The following is a 20,457-nucleotide window of genomic DNA, read 5'->3' as shown; positions in this document are numbered from 1 at the left end:
ATTAATTCAAATATTGTTGCAGAAGTATTATCTGATTGTGGGTAGGGTTTCCCACCGTGGTTTTTCTCTTTACCGGGTTTTCCACGTCAAAAATATTGGTGTTGTGTGTGTTGTGCTTTCATGCTTTATCTTTCATTGTGTTGGTTTCTTTGTGATCCGGTATAAAGGTTTTAATCTGCAATAGTTTTGATTACTGATAGTAAACTAATTCACCCCCCCCCCCTCTCAATTTACACCCGGTATCAAATCTATCTAACAGAATTAGGGCAACACACTTGAAATTTGAAGTATTTTCCCTCACTTTTCACCCTATAACACATTAAAATATCCTCTCTCCTTGTCATACCCTTCTTGGGAGCATAAAATAAACTTTTTAAACTTAAGTTTGTTCCCCCTTCCTAGACATAGCATTTGGGGACATAACATTAACACTTTGTCACTTAAGTTATAAGATAAAGACAATAAAAAGCACTTAAGTGAAATCAATAAAATATTATTCATCCAACCTTAGAACTCAACAAGGGATCTAACAACACGTGTATTTGGGTGTATACTCTATGTCTGCATATATTCATGTGAATACTTCGAGTATTTATGTGTATGATCCGTGTCTGCATATATTCATATGTATACTCCATGTTTTTATGTGTATGCTTCGTGTTTGGTTCATACCTGATGTGTTTCCAGCATGGTTACTACATGTGTCTATGTGCCTTCTTAATGCATGTCTTATGTCTTGAATATGCTTTGCATCATGTTTGATGTCGCTCAATAAATATTAAACACTCTGTTTCTTCTTCATCCCAAACCGCGGCTAGATCTCCTATTCATTCGCCCTGTTTACAGCAAGTTCATTCCATGTCTGCTTCCAAAGCCATGCATATTGGGAATCATCTTGAAACACTCATGATAACTGCTTGAGGACAAGCGATTTTGGGCTAGGTAGACTATAATGTCCCTTTTCTAAAATAGGATTTAATTATAAATAATAATAATTAAATTAAAATACAAACAAATATTAAATATAATATACTATAATTACAAGTTAATTAAGTTTAATGAAAGTCAAGAGGCATGCTATGAAGAGTTGCAACTCCCTCAAACATGAGATATAAAAGGGAGAAAAGTTCATTTGAAAGAGGAGAAAAGAGGAAGAGAATAAGAGGAAGCCGCATATCTATAATCAGAAGTAAAGATCTGATTTGAATGATAAGGCAAGCATTGAGGAGAGATGACCCTTAAAATGGGTGTCTCTTTTCAAAGGGATGTATCTACTCAATATAATATTAAAGTAAAGTGTAAAAGGAATTATGCAATCGAAGAAGCGTAGTACTCATACATCAAACACGATCAAGGAAGAAACAATCAGTTTCAGAATTAATAAGAATAGTCAGCAGGCTTATATATTTTCAAGTGATGGGATCTAAATCAAGATTTAAAGATTGGCAATTTGCATTTCTTATATATACTTCATACCTTTTTTAGAATTCTAGGGCAATATATAGGAAATCCCAAAAAGGGGTATTACAAGGGATGACAAGGGATGAGATCCCCCATTTGTGACCTCATCAGTTCATAGAACCAGGTCTAAAGCATTTACCCCTTTTGAAAAAAAAGCTACAAGACTTCTAATAATATTTGCAATACAAATCTTGCATTAATTATTATATTTACTCAACCCATGAGACAATGAAAATCAGAAAGCAAGAAGTCTAAGAACAAGCTATTGGAAACCTAAATGCAAAATGGCAATTATTTTTAAGGTTTACAAAATCTTGCATGAAAAATAAATCAAAAACCTAACTACAACTTCCAAGAATAGCTTGATTGCATGAAATGCAAGTTTTACAACAAAATATAATATATTAATACCAAATCTAAACTTGGGCAATCTTCAATTATAATCCTAGTAAAAATTACTACAAACAAACAATAGTCTTTCTAAAAAGATCTAGAACTGTCCAAGGAGTTGAACTTAATTGGTTATAGCATTGGATTCCCGTTATAGAGACCCAAGTTGAAATCCCCACAGGGACATCTAATATGGAATGCTAAAGTTGTGACTCTTGATATTCCATAGGTGTTTTCTAGTGTGTTCGCTCATAAGGGTCTTGTATAAGTCTATAATAAGTGATCACGACAGCTTGTGATTTCTAGTCTGTTTTCTCACAAGAGCTTGTATTAGTCTCATGTTGCTACTCATATGAGTGGAATGCTTGTAAAAGGATCTAGAACTAACACATTTTGCAAGATAAGAGGTCCAAAAATAAACCTCTGAAAACGGACTCCTCAAAAAGAACATCAAACTAAATTAGAGACAACTAAAATTAGCTACTAAGTGGCCCCACTAGAATTCCTTGGTGCTGAAGCAACTTTCTAGATGTTCTCAAGGAAATAATCAACTCTACATTCACCTGGAACCACCACAATCCAACCGAACAATCTGTATCTAAAGGGTGAATCTAGCCTCTGAAATCGATATGTCTAATTCTATCGATTTCTCTTCTCCTTTCTAGAAATGAAAAAGTGATTTTTGCCAATTCTTGCATTTTGCTCGCATGTTGAACTTCTACAAATTTCTCTCTAATCAATTGCTAAATCTCACGCTTGGTGCATCATCCAAATTAAATGTACCACCTTCTTCATCAATATATTTACACAGAGTAGCAATTATGAACTCAAAAACGAACCCTTCTGCAGAGCTAATTTGTTATTTTGCTTAGTAAAAGTAGAAGAAGATTTCTTTAGCATTCTCATCAAAAAACAACATTGTCCTTTCCATGTAAATATCTGCTCTTCTTGTACTTTATTCAATTTCAGGTTATCATCCTGTTTGACATTTTTCCACTATTTTTTTTGTCTCCATCACACTTTTTTCATATCTACTATCCCTTCTATTACTCCCTTCACTTTGAATATCAAAGTGTATAATTGACCTAGTATCTTAGTACCCTGTTAGCAAATATCTTCTAACCATTAGTATCTTAGTACCTTGCTGGTAAATATCTTCTAACCATTTTTTCATGTTCTTTCCATATGTGACTAGTTAATCTAACCCCTTGTGATCATTAGTAGACTCTAAAATCTGAGGTACAAACACTGTAGGATTGGAAGAAGATTGTAAAATACGTATTATAAAGCCTCAAAGTTGTTTGATTTCAGCCTTCAAGGCTGCTTTGTCTTCCCTAAACCCTCAAATTTGTTCTAACTACCTAGAAATTAGCAGACTCGGTCCTGTCATCTGGAGGAATAGTTGTCAACATGATAAAATTGCCCCTATAGTTTTATTCATCCTGAATTGCCACTTAGGCTTCTTTCCTTCTAAATCTTCAACAAGTGTTCTAAGTGTGGCATGGTTGATTTGATATCAACGAGGTGTTTTTTCCTAGGTAACCACTGAATTTACCCATTTTAAAGCAACTTTCCCTCTCTCTTGTTCACTCTGAGGCTCTCTAATGGGAGATGAAATGTCAATTACTGACAGTGCTGGTGAAGAAGTAATAGGCTGAACAGGAGATGTAATCTGACAGTCTGGTTCAATAGATATCAATGCAACATCCATAGAATGAAAGGAGAAGGTGGCCCGACGAGTGACAAAAGAGGATAACTACGAGAAGAAACTAAAGAGTTGAGAGTTGGATATAAAGAAATAGAACGCGTAACCGATGGTTGGTGTTGAATCGGTGCAAACATACCAGTCGTCTTCTTGGCAATCAACCTTAACTTGCCGATCTTTGGAACACCTCTATATTACCCGTTGCCTTTTCCTTTTCTTTTTTTCTAGTGCTCTCTTCACCTCTCTTTATCTTTCTGATTGTTTTCAAGGAAGATGAAGGAGGTACGCCTTCTGCTAGCAGCTCTGAAATCTGCACTTTTCCTTTCCCTGCCCCTAAAGATCTTTTTGTCAATTTTCAATTTAGGAAGAGTTAACTATGCTTCAAGAAAATATTTGCCCTATCTTGATTGAAGAAGTCACTTCGTTAGACCAATTCACCAAAGACAAAGTTTGCTTTGATAATTATGAATCTGATCGGTTTGTATAAAGAGGCGCACTGCACAATGTAGTTTTATATTCTTCCTTTCAACACACGATCGGCCTAAACCAAGTGCCCCCCCATTAATAATTTAGAACCATGCAATTTCAAAAACTCTGTCAGCCTATATGGGGTGCACCCTTCACAATGGAAATCCGCTCTTAAAAAATCAAAAGCTGATTGCTTTCTAGAGAGGCGCACCTGATACAGGAAATCAGTTTTTAAAATCCCAAATTAGCGGTCACCTCATCAGGTGCGTGCTTGATAGTACATTGATAAACACTTTCAAAATTCACATTTCTCCTTGATGTGCATGCCTATTCATAGTTTTTATGGCTTTTGAAAATCAAATTTAATGCATACTTGTTCTTTGAGCAGTATACCTCCTTTATCCTTACACAGGTCCGCAAATCATAGTACAAAACCCCTTTTTTCTCATAGAAGGGGACACCTTATAAAATCTGGTTTTCTTCGTAGAAGGGTGTACCTTATAATGAAACCAACAATTTTGCTGATATTTTACTTTCACAAGTGAAGCCCTGATAAGGGAATCACATTCCTTAACCTTCAAACATAGTTTCATTGTTCAGTTCTGTTGCCATGAGATGGCTTTGTTGTTTTCATGCATCAATACTTTCACTTCTTCACTGATTCGTTTGATAACTCCAATTGTCGTTTCTGGGAAGATACATACCAGGGAAGACAAAGACCACAAAGAGGTCCACAACAACCCTAGTGAATTACTTGTGTTGATTGAAAAGACAAGGGTTAGCTTAAAACATGTTACAATACGAAAAACTGTATGGATACAAGAAATGTAAGATCCCAATTATGTTAAAAATTTAAATGTAATTACATGAGACGAAGTGTTTAAATTAATTGCAGGGTAAGTCAATTCGTTGATATAAGAATGCATTCCACAGAAACATCTCACACAAACTTGACCAAGCTAAGTTCTTATTAAGTAAGGAAAAAAAAACAAGCCACGAAAGGAATGGCTAAACGATGTGAAGTTGGATCCTGCATATGTTAAAAACTAAACTGTAATTACAAGAGGCGAAGAGATTTTAATCAACGGAAGGGCCATTGTTTTATTTTTATTAACCAGTGCATCCTACAGAGACAAGACCCATATGTTATCGAATTATGTGATGATCGGGAAGGGAAAAAAATCTCACGAAATGTACGTTCTTAAAAGGATAATGCAAACTTATGATAAAAATTCGCCTGCAGTTACAAGTGCCAAAGCGCTCCAATTGAGTGCAGGAAAGGGATATATATTACAGAGATGGAGAAAAGCAGCCAAACGATAAATAATATACCTGTGAGAAAGAGATTCACGGAATTGCCCTCTGTTACACTGCAGAAGATAGATTTGTAGAAAAATGCATATTGTGTATCCAGCTAATTCCGATTGTATCGTGTCAGCGGATGTTTGAACAGCAGCTGGAAAGGCACTTTAATGGGATTTCCGCGAGGTTGGAACTTGAAAGCGTACTTTTCGACTTTGTTTCTAAAAAATCGTAAGTTTTATAAAGTTAACGCAAAAGTCACGTCGTCATCATGAGCGACAGTATTTAGAAGTGCGATACCGAATGGTTTTACAGCCGTATAAACCACCTAGCAATCGTACTTTGATGTGTAATGGATATGTGAGATCATAATATTCTTAAATACAATCTAGGGGAAAGGACCCAGTAGTCGTGCACCCTAATTTCGCGCTTTTCAAAAGTCGACATAACAATGTCGAAAACGTCTAAATTTTTTATAGCACTTTTTATGACGAGTTAACTGCTTATAACTAAGGTTTCGGGTTGTCATCATCATTTTTGATAGGTTTTTTAAACGCATTTATAAAAAGTGTTCAAAATGACCATTTTTGAACCCCCTACCAATCATAGTGAATTAGCACACCCAATCTTTAGTTACCTTTGACCTAATAGTTGAACATATTGTCACCTAAAAAATTCACCCCCTAACACATATGAAAACAATTAACATTATATGGTTGTACATTATGTTATTAATAATTAAATAAAATTAAATCATATCCATTTTTTACTCATCGAATAGTCAAACAATTTCTATTAAATAAGTGAATGAATAAAAACTAAAAACTAGATAAAACTAACCTAATACCTACTCAACCCTAATCTTTTCTATCCTCCACAGCCTTCCCCAAACGCTGCATCTTCTGCCGCCACAGGAGCTACCATGAACAGAGACGTGGCAACTAGAACGACCAGGCCAGGGCATCCATAGACGTGGCAACCAGAGCGACCAGGGCATGGCATTCAGAGACGTGGCCTGGGAAAGACGTGGTATGTTGTTTTACAACCGTATGTCATTTTGATTGCATTTTACATGATATCCTTCTCTGCTTTTTAATTTTGACTGCATTTTACGTTTTGCAGCTTTCTCCTCGGCGTTCCACATACAATGTCGGTGGCATGGCTCGTATGGTGGTATGGCTCGTATGGTTGTATGGATCCCTACAATTTGCAACTGTGTCTGTTGACACAAGAAATGAAATGGTTTGCAACCCTTTCAAGTAGGTAAGGTCTTTATAGATCTTACGGGGCAACGACCCATGTTTGAATTCAAACATTTGTGCAATCTTTTTCATCTTTACCTGTCATTTTCCTCTGCATAAGGCTATTTACCTAGCAAAAAGCTTTGGCTAGGGTTACAAATTTCTTGATGTTTATTTTTGTCTCCTTTTATGCATTCTTCTTGCTATTTACTTGCCAAAAATCTTTGGCTAGGGTTACAAATTTGTAACAGAGATTTACTTTTTCTGAAGGGTTGCATTTTATTGCAGCGACACAGTTCTTCGAAAGCGTGGCTTTGTATATAAAACCTTGTATCACACCCGGCTTTCAATTCGCCTCTGCAAAATCCTTAGCAAATGAAACGAGAACAACAAACCCTTTTCCCATTTCACACGTATCTTTCTTAATTCAGAGAATCTACTTAATAAAACATCACTATCTTGTTTTGCCCATTTCGTTTGTAAATTAATCGGGAGATAAATGAAGTACCCTACAATACAATATATGGATGGATAGATCTATTGTTTTCATGGTAAAATTGGAATGGCACTGCACCCTAAGTCATGGAATGTCAAGCTTACAAAGATATCTAGATTTAAATATACAGATCCAAGATCAAATGACCAGTTATGTTGAAAACTTGTTTATTTTCTGCATCAATCTGAGAGAAGGGACTAGTCGAAACAACAGCCTTTTTAACTAAGATACATGGCAGAAAAGATAAGATTATAAAAGAATAACTATCAATCTGATATATCTGGGAGAACACATGTCAAAAATATTCATAAACAAAACAAAATTATTTCTATCCTTAGATCCTATAAACTGCCACATTATTAAAAGCTTTCCGGGGCTTCTTTTAACTTCCTAACAAAAGTTTCAGTAGACAATTTTCTGTGTTGTTTATCCAAAATTAGTGTTAGAGATTCTATATCTAGAGAGTGGGTTGTGTTAAAATGAACGAGTCAAAGGTTGAAACAGCTACACGGGTTGCTCAGTGGAGAATTGAGAACATGGTTTCATCTTCTTACCAGAGGTCCGAACCCTTCAAGATGGGACTCTGGAATTGGTAAGTAGTCTTTTTGTATTTCTTTGTTTGGTTTTATTGGAGGGTGAATTTTAGTTAAGGTTGTAGGTTTTTTTAAAATCTGGGCCACAGTTTGATCAGACTTGGGTCATGTTTCAATGGTCATTCTAAAGGTCTTACTATGTCACTTAGGCATATAAGATTCTCTGTGGGAATGAGTGGAGTTTTTAACTTCTAATTTTTTCTATATTATTTAAATTAGGCATTGTCCATCCATGTGTACTGGGTCACCACAACTTTTGTATTGTTGAACCACCTCCACCTTCTGTATTGTCAATCCACTTGCACCCTCTGTAATGTTAATCGACCTGGACTCTGCCACACAAACTCATAAGATATCTGCTACAGGCTGCCTTGTTACGGTGAGAATTATTTCAACCTATGTGGTGCTCTTACTAGTGTCTCTGTTTGAAATTTAGGGAGTAAACTAGTGTCTCTGTTTGCAAATTAGGGAGTTCACTATTGTATTTTCCCTCGAGATTTGGCATTAATTGAACAGAAAAAAAGGGGGCTCACAAGTAAATGTGGCAGCACATTAGAGGTTTGAGGGAAAAATGATGGAGAAGGTTTTATAAACTCTTGAGAGCAAATGACTTAGTCTTTTAGAGACTATCACAGGAGATAAAGAGGAAAGCCTGTGACTAAATGCATTGACAAAACTTCTTGTAATTCAAAGGGCCTGTAGTTTTAAAGTAAAAGCTATAGGTAGAAATATAATGCAAGCCCATGGCAAAATGTATTGACACAAACTATAAAAGTGAAATTGTATGTTAATATATTTTGACGAAGGCTTTAAAATAAAGCTTAATTGTGCAAGTTTTCAATTGACTAAGGTCTTTCTTTGCCAAATCAATAAAGGCATAGACATATATGTGAATGAACCTGCAAGTCATAAATATAAGTTGTATGCAGAAATTCATTACGTTGGCATTAGTTTAAAGATAAAGTTTTAAAACTTCAAAGGGCCATTGATCAATGGTCATTAAGCATTCAAATGCACTCAATATTTTCAAACACAACCTCTATGGTTAGAGTTACAGTGGGGCAGCTGCATTTTATGATCCATATCTTAGATTCATTTTCAGCCAAGAGTTCTATAAGTCAATTTGGCAGGCATGTATTTCCCTCATATACTTTTGGCTCTTCTCTTCTATATATGTAATGGGCTCTTTGGAGCAATCAGATGGGATTTTTCTTTGACAAAGCCTTGCCTCTTTTTAATATAAATTGTGTAGTTTAGAGGCTCTCAACATAGAATTTGTATGTTATTTTAGACCTCTAGTAGTAATTATTACTTTACAATATTTGAAGCATCGAATCAATGATATCGTGGTTCAATATTCTAATTTTTCTCTTTTAAATGGGGAAGCTTTGTCCATCATGGTATTGGGTTATTTGGCTCTTGTATTTGCTAATGATCAAGTCATTTTCGATAATCGAAGTTTGCTGCTCTTTGTGCTTGCTTATAATTTTGTCAAGGGATCTAAGTGATCTATTTTGGTGCATCAATTTTTCTTTTTTTTTTCCTTACTTTGCTCTTTCTTACCCCTTTTTCTTGATATCAAATCACTAGAATAGATAAGTGTTGAGCTCAACAAAAGTACTTCCACAAAACCATGTTATGTGCTTAAAATTGCTGCACTTGTAGCATGTAATGTTACAATCCATTAGATGGGCAAATGATTATAGTTTCTTTTGGATAGACTAGTATTATTGTTTGTACAGATTCTGCAATCTACTACTTTTCGACCAAAATGATTGCAAGAAAAACAATAGCCATAAAAGGAATGATGGAACTTGGTTATATGTGGTTGTCTTTGATGAAATGACTTTCTGAAGTTCTCCTTGTTTGTTGTTGGCATTTGGTTGTTCAGATTTGTAGCAACTCGCTAATATGATGTTAGATATATATGTACATATATATATATATACATGTATGTACATATATGTATATATATACATATACATATATATATGTCTATATATACATATACATATATATATGTCTATATATACATATACATATATATATGTCTATATATACATATATGTACATACATGTATATACATATACATGTATATATATATATACATATACATGTATATATATATATATATGTACATACATACATATATATATATATATATGTATATGTACATACATACATACATATATATATATACATATATATCTAACATGTATGTATATGTACATACATGTATATATACATGTATATATTTGTAAGTATATGTATATATATATACATGTCTATATATACACACATATGTGTATATATACACATGTGTGTGTATATATATACATGTATATATATATAGATATATATATATGTCTATCTATACATGTATATATACATGTGTATATATATATATGTATATATACATGTATACATGTATATATATATATATACACTTACAAATATATACATGTATGTACATATATGTATACATGTACGTATATATATTTGTAAGTGTATATATATATATATATATATATATATATATATATATATATATATATATATATATATATATATATATATATATATATATATATTTGTAAGTATATATATATTTGTATGTATATGTATATGTATATATTTATGTACGCATTTGTATGTATATATCTATCTAAATGCCCTGCCCTGGTTGCTCTGGTTGCCACGTCTCTGTTCATGGTGACAAAGGTGACAAAGTAGCTCCTGTGGTGGCAGAGGATGCATGCTCTTGAAATGCAAACAATGGCGACAGCGTTTGGGGAAGGCTGTGGAGGATAGAAAAGATTAGGGTTGAGTAGGTATTAGATTAGTTTTATTTAGTTTTTAGTTTTTATTCATTCACTTATTTAATAGAAATTGTTTGACTATTCGATGAGTAAAAAATGGATATGATTTAATTTTATTTAATTATTAATAACATAATGTACAATCATATAATGTTAATGGTTTTCATATGTGTTAGGGGGTGAATTTTTTAGGTGACAATGTGTTCAGCTAGGTCAAAGGTAACAAAAGATTGGGTGTGCTAATTCACTATGATTGGTAGGGGGTATGTGCATGTGCATGTGTATGTGTATGTATACACATCCATACATATGTACATACATACACTCATACATACGTAATGCAAATACTTTCCATAATATTTGTTGCATTGTTAGTATCCATAAACATACACATACACATACATATATACATACATACACTCATACATACGTAATGCAAATACTTGACATAACATTAGTTGTAGTTTTAGTATCCATAATAGCAATACACTCATTGCACTGATATGCAGATATTACAAAATGGTGTTGGACCAATTCATTGTATTGATATATAGGTAGATAGATATTACAAAATGGCCCCATATCAATTGATATTACAGAATGGCACCAGATATTGCAAAATGTCCCCAGCTTATATGCACTGCAAAATGGCCAGCCTACACACTACACAACGTCTACTTTGACTCCTACACAGATTCATTCTATTGATATATAGATAGAAATTACAAAATTACTCCACATCAATAGATATTATAAAGTAGCACCACATTCGCTATATTGACATAAAGATATTGCAGAATCTCCCCGGCTTATATGCACTGCAAAATGGCCAACCTACAAAACAAGACTTGCAATGCAATCCAAAATTCTGAATTCAAGCATGCAGCATTGATTAGTTTCATCAGTTCACCATAAAGCCAGGGAAGGGTTCTAGCTCCTCCACAGGCCTTCTTGTTATCATTTTTTCTACAACCGCTGCATCTGGCTCCTCCATAGGACTCCTTGTCATTGTTTTTTCTGCAATAGCTGCATCAACCTGTGGTGTAATAGGAGTTATACTACCGAATATATTTTTATCTAGCAGTCCACCAAATTGGAATTGTTTGATAGGAGAGTGAGGGGGGCTATGACTAGTTGGAACATGGATGTTGTTGAGGGCGGCATACGCTGGGGTTAGAATATTGTACATATCTCTCAAAATCTGATGATGGCCAGGTAGGGGAGTTGATGGAGTATTGTTGTGCCCTGCCCTGATTGCAATATGTTCTAAATTGTTATAGTAACCAGCTTGGAGGTTACTAAGAGCAGCATATGCAGGTGTTAAGATATTGTACATGTCTTGTAAAATTTGATGATGCTGAGGCAATGGTGTTGATGGAGTACTCCTCTCCCCTACAATAATTGCAACATCCTCGTTCACTTGCTCTTTTGCTGGTTTCTTTTGCTTGCTCATCTGCTTTTGTTTCTTTTTCAACTCCCTCTCCTTTTGTTGTTGTGCCCTTTCTCTTCCTTCCTCTGCTTTATTATTTGTCTTTCAAGCTTTTCCTCGTCTTTCCTCTTTCTCCTTGCAATTTGTTCAAGTTTCATTGCCTCTTTTTGTTTTTTCTTCCTTACTTTCAACTCTTCAATTTCAGCTTTTCTTGCTTCTTTTTTCTGTTCCCGAATTATGTATTCATCGGAAGTAAGGATTTGAGATTTACTGCCCAATTTAAGTGCATTATTGTTAGAAAGAAGACTAGACCTATTTCTCACCCTTCCAATGGGTAACTTCAGAAAAAATTTTAAAGAGCCTTGACTGCATAAGATTTCTTTAGCTTCATCTTCTATCTCAAATGCTGCAGTTGTCTTCAAAGAACCTTGATTGTGTCCATCTTGCTCATCTTTTGCAACTTCATTAGTTTCTAAATTTGAATTCTCCCAATCCATTGTATCAGCATAATAATGAATGACCTCAGAGCTAAGCATTGGAGGTGAAGGCATGGATAAAGAAACTTCTTCATTTTCCATGTCAATCTGTATTCCTAAATGTTCTGCTCCTTCTTTAATCCAATTAGGTTGTTCAAACTGTGATGGTAAACTGAAGTCTTCATGTATGCCATTTTCATATTGTGTTTGGCTGATATGACTTGGTGAGCATGTGCTTTCAGTTGGTTCTTCTGTTTGTTGTGCTTCCAATTCTTTCATTTGTTTCAACATTGTTCCAAACACTCTTCCACTTGTGCCTCTCCATAGCCAGCTAATCTTAAGATGCTAGCAATGCCTGCAGCATCATTATCATCTTGTAAATTGAATGCATCACTTGGTCTCATGTCATTACAAAGAGCATCTTTATTTAAAGGCCATATTCCGGTCCTTCGGAAACCAGCTATGATGTTTTCAGATGTCAGGGCAAGTTTGAATGCTTTACTTGCAAGTTCTGTCAATTCAGTTCTCCTTATTTCTATGTGTGGATGTTTGGCCATCCATTTTGACCTTTCAGATTTGAAATGTGCCTTGAATGGAGAGAACACACTCACATCTAGAGGCTGCAATTTGTGGCCGGTGTGGGCAGGCAATGTTAGAAGATCAATACCAAGAGATCTTGCTTCATGGATTGTGGTCAAAGCAACATGGCTTCGATGACCGTCAAATATAAGGAGATGTCTGTTTGTGGGTGAAACTCCACCCAGAATAGATCTAGCAAAGTGATATAGCCAATTTAAAAATAATTCTTTTGTCATCCAAGCATGTGGTTGTGCAGCCATACATGCTCCCGGTTCACAGTTGGCAATGTAGTTTTTAAGCTGTCTTTTGGCCTTGAAAAGATAAAATCCTGGAATGCTATGACCTACTGCATTAACACAACATAAAATTGTTATCCACTCTTTGCTCTTTGATAAAATTTGTGGGACACTTCTACTACCCAACTTTGCAATTACTCGCATCCTGCAGTTCCTGCCTGCTTGCACACCTGTTTCATCACAATTCCATATTTTTGTTGGTCCATATTCAGAAGCATTGTACAATTTCTCCAGGTTGTCATAAAAATCTGTCACAATACTTGGTCGTAGCATTACTGCTCTATCCCTGTCCAGACCCTCTACAGTCCTTATTGTCAAATCTAGATGGCGTTTGCGGAAACCTGTCCACCATGATCTGCCTGGGAAACCATTCTTGAATGGATTTGGCCTTGTTTCACATATATGAGCTACATGTGACTTTAGCTGAATGATCTCTAATCCGTGACCAAGTTGCGCCATATCTTTGCACCAGTCAATAATTTCTATCTCTTCTTCCAACGAAAGGATCGTTGGTGGACCTCTTCTTTTTGTTGTTGTCAGCCCTGAAAGCCAAAATGTTAAAGTACTCACAGGAATTCCCCACTTTTTCGCATCTGCTCTGATGGAATATGAATTGTCTTCAACATCTTTCATAGCACATTCCATGTCTTCTTCTGTCCACTGACCGTTATAACTGGATTTTTTATCTCCATGATGTTGAGAAGACTGTAAAGGAGTGTTTGTTCTTTCTACATTTTCATCTGCAGTATTACAAGTTATGTCATCCTGAGGTGGATTAATTGCAGTGTCGCCATCTTTATCCTTCACCAAATGGAATTTAACACCATGTGGGTAACGGTTCCTCAACATTTGGGTTGTTCTTTTGCTTCGTCTCTTTCCTGTTGTCTTTCCTTTTGCCTTTCCTGTTGTTGTTGCCTTACCTATTGTCATAGTGCCTGAACAACAATAACATCAACTATTAAGTATATACACATATGTATATATGTGTGTGTGTGTGTGTGTGTGTGTGTGTGTGTGCAGATATATCTATGTATGTATATATATATATATATATATGCATGGAGATATATATATTTTGTAACTAAAAATACTGTGTATATATATATGTACAACAGGTGAACTATGGAATATAAGCTTCTGGAGCAATATTGTCTTTGACAGCAATTTGAACTTTTACTGGAATGGATGGTTTTGGGAGTAAATAACATCAAACATTAAGTATATACACATTTGTATGTATGTATGCAGATATATACACATTTGTATGTATGTGTGCAGATATATATATATACATATATATATATATATGTATATATATATATATCTGCACACATACATACAAATGTGTATATATCTGCATACATACATACAAATGTGTATATATATATATATAGGTGAACTATGGAATATATGCAGATATATGTATGTATGCAGATATATATATGTTGTAACTAAGAATAATGTGTATATATATATGTACAATAGGTGAACTATGGAATATAAGCTTCTGGAGCAATATTGTCTTTGGCAGCAATTTGAACTTTTACTGGAATGGATGGTTTTGGGAGTAAATAACATCAAACATTAAGTATATACACATTTGTATGTATGTATGCAGATATATACACATCTGTATGTATGTGTGCAGATATATATATAGGTGAACTATGGAATATATGCAGATATATATATATATATGCAGTATATATATATATATATATATATATATATATATATATATATATATATATATATATATATATATATTGTAACTAAGAATAATGTGTATATATATATGTACAACAGGTGAACTATGGAATATAAGCTTCTGGAGCAATATTGTCTTTGGTAGCAATTTGAACTTTTACTGGAATGGATGGTTTTGGGAGTAAATAACATCAAACATTAAGTACATACACATCTGTATGTATATATGCATACTATGAAACTAAACAGTAGTAAGAACAGTATATAATAATATATATGTATACTGTGAAACTAAACAGTAGTAAGAACAAGTCAACTGAACAGTAATGAAATAGATATATGAGGATTGATTATATATATATATATATATAAACTAAACAGTAGTAAAAACAAGTCAACTGAACAGTAATGAACACAAATTACCTAGAATTTATGCTAGCACAGTGCCAGCCAAACAGTAGTGAAAACAAAATACATGAAATTTACACAGTCAAAAATTATATAAACAAACAAAATACCTTCAATTTATGACAACATAGACTAAACAATAGTGAAAATGAAAACAAAATACAGTAGTGAAAACAAAGTACTTGGATTTTATGACAACACAAAGTCAAAAATTACATAAACAAACAAAATACCTTCAATTTATGACAACACAGAGAACTAAACTAAGCTAAACAGTAGTGAAAACAAAATACATGAAATGATAGACAACTAAACTACATGAAATGATAGACAACTAAACTAAATAGTTAGTGAAAACCTTCAATTTATGTTGGCACACGACCATATATTATGTGCACACAAACAAAATACCTTCAATTTATCAAACAAAATACCTTCAATTTATGACAACATAGACAATTAAACTAAACAATAGTGAAAACAAAATACATGAAATGTATGACAGCACACGATCATATATTATGTGCATAGAGTCAGTCTGCAACAAGAAGTAATGTATGCAAGAATGTGAGTGTACCTGGAATTTATGCTAGCACAGTGCCAACCAAACAGTAGTGAAAACAAAATACCTGTATTTTATGACAACACACAATCAGAAATTATATAAACAAACAAAAACAAAATACCTGTATTTTATGACAACACACAGTCAGAAATTATATAAACAAACAAAATACCTGCAATTTATGACAACACAGTCAACTAAACTAAACAATGATGAAAACAAAATACCTAAAATCTATGACAACACACGATCAGATATTATGTGCACAGAGTCAGTCTGCAGCAAGAAGTAATGTATGCAAGAAATCTTGATTATTTACTGAACGAAGGAGGAATGTGAATCAGTCTGCAGCAAGAAGTAATGTATGCAAGAAATCTTGATTATTTACTGAACAAAGGAGGAATGTGAAGGTTTTACAATAGTGCAGGGAGAATGTAATTGTAAAAACTCTCTTTCATCGTATGCTACATTAATATGACATTTTCCCTCCTTTTTTAAAATCTTATTTGATTTGTTTGATCTGTGGCTATTTTTTGATTTTGCTTGATCTATGGCCATTTTATGATCTTGCTTGATCCGTGGGTATGGATTTTTGCATTTCTATTGGATAAGAGTACATGAGGTGGATTTATGGGATGTAAATTTAAATTTTTTTTGCATTAATTTTTTGTTTTCAATCGAATGGAGAGCCTCACAATTGCTCTATTTAATGTTTCAGGTACCAAATTTGGTGGTTGCAAACTAGAATATGAACATTTATATTTAGAAGCTGGCTATTAGAGGATGACAAGTTGAACAATTGTGAATGAGTGATGGGACTGTTTTGCCTCACAAGTTGGTCAACCATATATCAGTGATTTGACACTTTATCATGTAAAATTGTACAAATTGTAATATAATATTTTATATTTGTTTTATAAAATTGTACAAATCTTAATATAATCATTTTACAACTGTATTTTATATCACATCAAAAGTGTGCTGAGTTGTAGGAATGTTGTTTTAATTTATTTACTATGAAACATGTATTGAATGTTTTTTGTTTAATAATTGCATGAAATTTAGTAAATCAATGATACTTGCCATAATAATTCAAACTGATTTGATGTATTGCAATTATTGATATATAAAGACACAAAAAATGATATATTTTTTTTCAAAGAATAGTTTTTATTTGTACAATTTTTGGAACAAAAGGTATCAACAACCCTCACAATAATTGGTACATGCTCAACTACTGGGTCCTTTCCCCTATATAAATGAATGAATGAAGATTGCATTCTTAATTAATTTTCAGATTTCTTTTGATGTCTAATCTTTTACTATTAATTTTGATTAGGAGGCTAGCAGTCTGGTTAATTATATCTTCCTCAAATAACTGACGCATGTTTTCAACCCTCAAACCATTTTCATACTAGTGCGAATGTCCTCATAAGTTGTACATTCCATGATGAAGTGTCATTTCGTTTTCATAAAGTATTTCGAAAGATATAAGCTTTAGATATTATTAAAAATAATAATATTCAAACATCAATTGTATAACTAATTGTATATAACATATTATGAATGCTAGCAATTGCACCTTTGTGTGTAATGGGTATGCCAAAGAGGTGTGGAAGGTCAATTTGGGGAACATTTGGTCAATTTTTTGTATAAATTTGTACATTACATGAAACCAATTGCTAGCCCATTTAGAAAATTATGCTTGTGCAACAAAGGTCTTAATGGAGAAGTGATAGCTTCAAACCCACTTTGCATCCGCTTCCAAGGATCCAATCATGATTGAAACAAAACCTTTGAATTAGGAAGATAATCAAGTTCTACTACTAATAGGCTCGTGCTATGTTTGTAATCAAGTGAGAGGAAGAGAGAGGTAGAGATAGGGAGAGAAAGAGGGAGAGAAAGAGGGGGGAAGAGCAAGAGAGATAGGGGTAAAGAGATAAAAATAGAGAAGAAGATAGAGATATAGATAGAGATGAAGATGAAGATGGGGAAAGAGGATAGGCATATGGAGAAAAGGAGAGAGATATGGAGAGATAAAGAGAGAAGAGATTTGATTAGATAGATGTGGAAGCCTGAAAAATAAATAGAAAGAGTGAGTGGGAGAGATAGAAAAATAAAGATAGAGATATGAAGTGATATATAGAAAGGGAGAGATATAGTGGTAGAGAGAGATCTAAAGAGAAACAAATAGAGATGGATAGATGAAAGAATAAATATGGGAAGATAGATATGGAGGAGAATATATACAAATATAGAGGTCTACAAGGAGGGAGAGGGAGAGAGATGGATAGATAGAGGGAGACATGTATAGAGATAGAGGGGTAAAGAGGAAGATAGAGTGAGAGAGGAAGAGGGTTAAATAGATAGAGAGATATAGAGAAATGTAGAGGGAGAGATAAAGATATAAAGATAGGGGGATAGAGAGGGAGAGATAAAGAGGAAGATATAGAGAGGTCTATAGAGGAAGAAGGAGATAGAGAGAGAGATATATGGTGAGTTAGAGTGATAAAGAGATATAGAGAGAGGGGGAAAGGGAGAGAGAACTAGAGATAAACAAATAGATATGGGGAAAGAGTGAGATTAATATGGGGAGACAAAGGAAGACACACACACACACACACACACACACACACACACACACACACACACACACACACACACACACACACACAGAGCATGGCAAAGATCAACAACTATCCATATTGGCATGAAATGAGAAATCAAAAGTTAGTTTATCTCTCTTGATCTCTCGCTCTAAACTCTTAATTTAGGTTTTAAGTTAAAATTTATTCTATTATATGAATAAATAAAAATAAAAAGTTAAAGATATTATTCTATAATAAATTAAAATCTAATAAGACAAAAATTATAAATTAAATCAATTCCATTATTTTTTAATTATTATTTGTTACTCTATAAATAAATTTTAAAAAATAAAGTAAAGAGAAATAAAATTTTAGCTTAATGAAAATTAAAACTTAAAAAAAGATGTTTAGAATAAATTTTAAAAAAAAACATAGAATATTCTAATAAAAGAAGATAAAAGTAAAATGTATTCTATTTAAAAGAAGATAGTAATAAAAGATAGACTTTTAATTTAAAATATAATAATTGTACGATAATTAAAATTTTGATAAGACAAAAAATTATAAATTAAATTTGTATTCTAATAAGTCTTAGTTATTATTAGTAATTTTATTTAAAAAATAAATAATTAAAATAAATTATAAATTTAATAAAAAATAGTCTTAAAAAAATGAAGAAAGCAAATCTTTTTTAATAAACTTTTACTTTTCATTTTTGAAACCTGAAAAAAAAAAGATAGAATATCCTAAAGATTAAATTTATAAGATATTTGGGGTTGACCTTGTAGTGCAATGGTAAGTTGCAACCCACTATTGTTAGTGGGTATTTGGTTTGAATCTGTACCCGAGCGTTGTGCCAAGTCGTTCCTTGCTCGACAATGCCTTACCGCTCCTTGCCTGTTGTATTTCCATGGTGATGAATTGTGACTTTCTTCTTCAAGGTGTTTAGGCCTCCACTCTACCTCGTGATGTGACAGAAGGCCACATGAGGATGTCAAAGGCAACATTGGTGCAGGTGATGGTGGATGTATCCAAGTAGTAGCGATAGGTGATTCGAGGACAGAGAGATAAGGTACTTCGAATGGAGTGACAAGGTGCATTGCATGGAGTGATAAGGAGACAATGTTGGAGAGATAAGGTGGTAGGAGGTTTGCTATGATAAAAGGTATTTGGAGAGATAAGGAGCCCCCAATTGGAGAGATAAGGAGTTAGTGCAGTGATAAGGCATCCCAAAGCGATGAAGGAGATTTGAAAGCAACAAGAGACATATCAGGTGGTGTCAATGCCTTAAAAGACCAAAAATGAATTAACCAAGGGGATGGGGTCCCACATTGTGACCCCACTAGTTCGTACCTCCAGTCAAAAGAGATTATCGATCAAAAAACATTATAAGATGTTCTTATAATGAGAACAAAATAATAAAAGATAGATTTTTCCTAGCATTTGCATATTCTTTTTATGATTATTAATATTAAAATCCACCGAAAATCACTTTCATACTTTTGTCATGCTGAGAACAACCCAGCACCAAGCCAAGAGGGGACAAAAGATATGCTTTAAAATCTCCCTCTCAGAAACAATTGTTTGAGCTAATTACCGGAAGAAGGGTCTACACCAACAAAAGGTGTGGATCCATCCTCAAACTTTTCTTCATTCTTATCATCAGATTTCTTCACCCGCTTCATCTTCATCTTCTCCTTTTATTTATTGATATCAATATTCCTTTCAATTCTGCTTCTACAATGTCTCGTAATGTGACCCATCTTGTTACAATTATGACATACCAAATGTCTTTGAGGTTTGTTATTTTCAAATCTTATATTTGTTATGCATTCAAAAGCTTTGTGTTCATATCTATTGCAAGCATATCATGCTCCATTGAAAGAATGAACGTAACTTAAATTCATGTGTCTATTTCTCATCATCCTACTTT

The 20,457-nt window shown here is 33.6% G+C and overlaps 1 protein-coding gene across 1 annotated transcript in view; it reads right to left on the bottom strand.

Moving 5' to 3' along the window:
- LOC131035250 (uncharacterized) overlaps window positions 1-5,563 on the bottom strand; it is a 367,961-nt gene extending 362,398 nt beyond the window's left edge. Inside the window, exon 1 of the mRNA XM_057966917.2 lies at window positions 5,357-5,563. The gene's annotated coding sequence lies outside the window, so the exon portion shown is untranslated. The remainder of the gene's footprint in view (window positions 1-5,356) is intronic.
- Window positions 5,564-20,457: the final 14,894 nt, after the last annotated feature.

Source organism: Cryptomeria japonica, chromosome 2 (assembly GCF_030272615.1).
Source record: "Cryptomeria japonica chromosome 2, Sugi_1.0, whole genome shotgun sequence".
In the NCBI taxonomy this organism is placed as follows: domain Eukaryota; kingdom Viridiplantae; phylum Streptophyta; class Pinopsida; order Cupressales; family Cupressaceae; genus Cryptomeria; species Cryptomeria japonica.
Note: the sequence above shows the minus strand (reverse complement) of the source record. Positions and strands in the feature narration are given on the sequence as shown.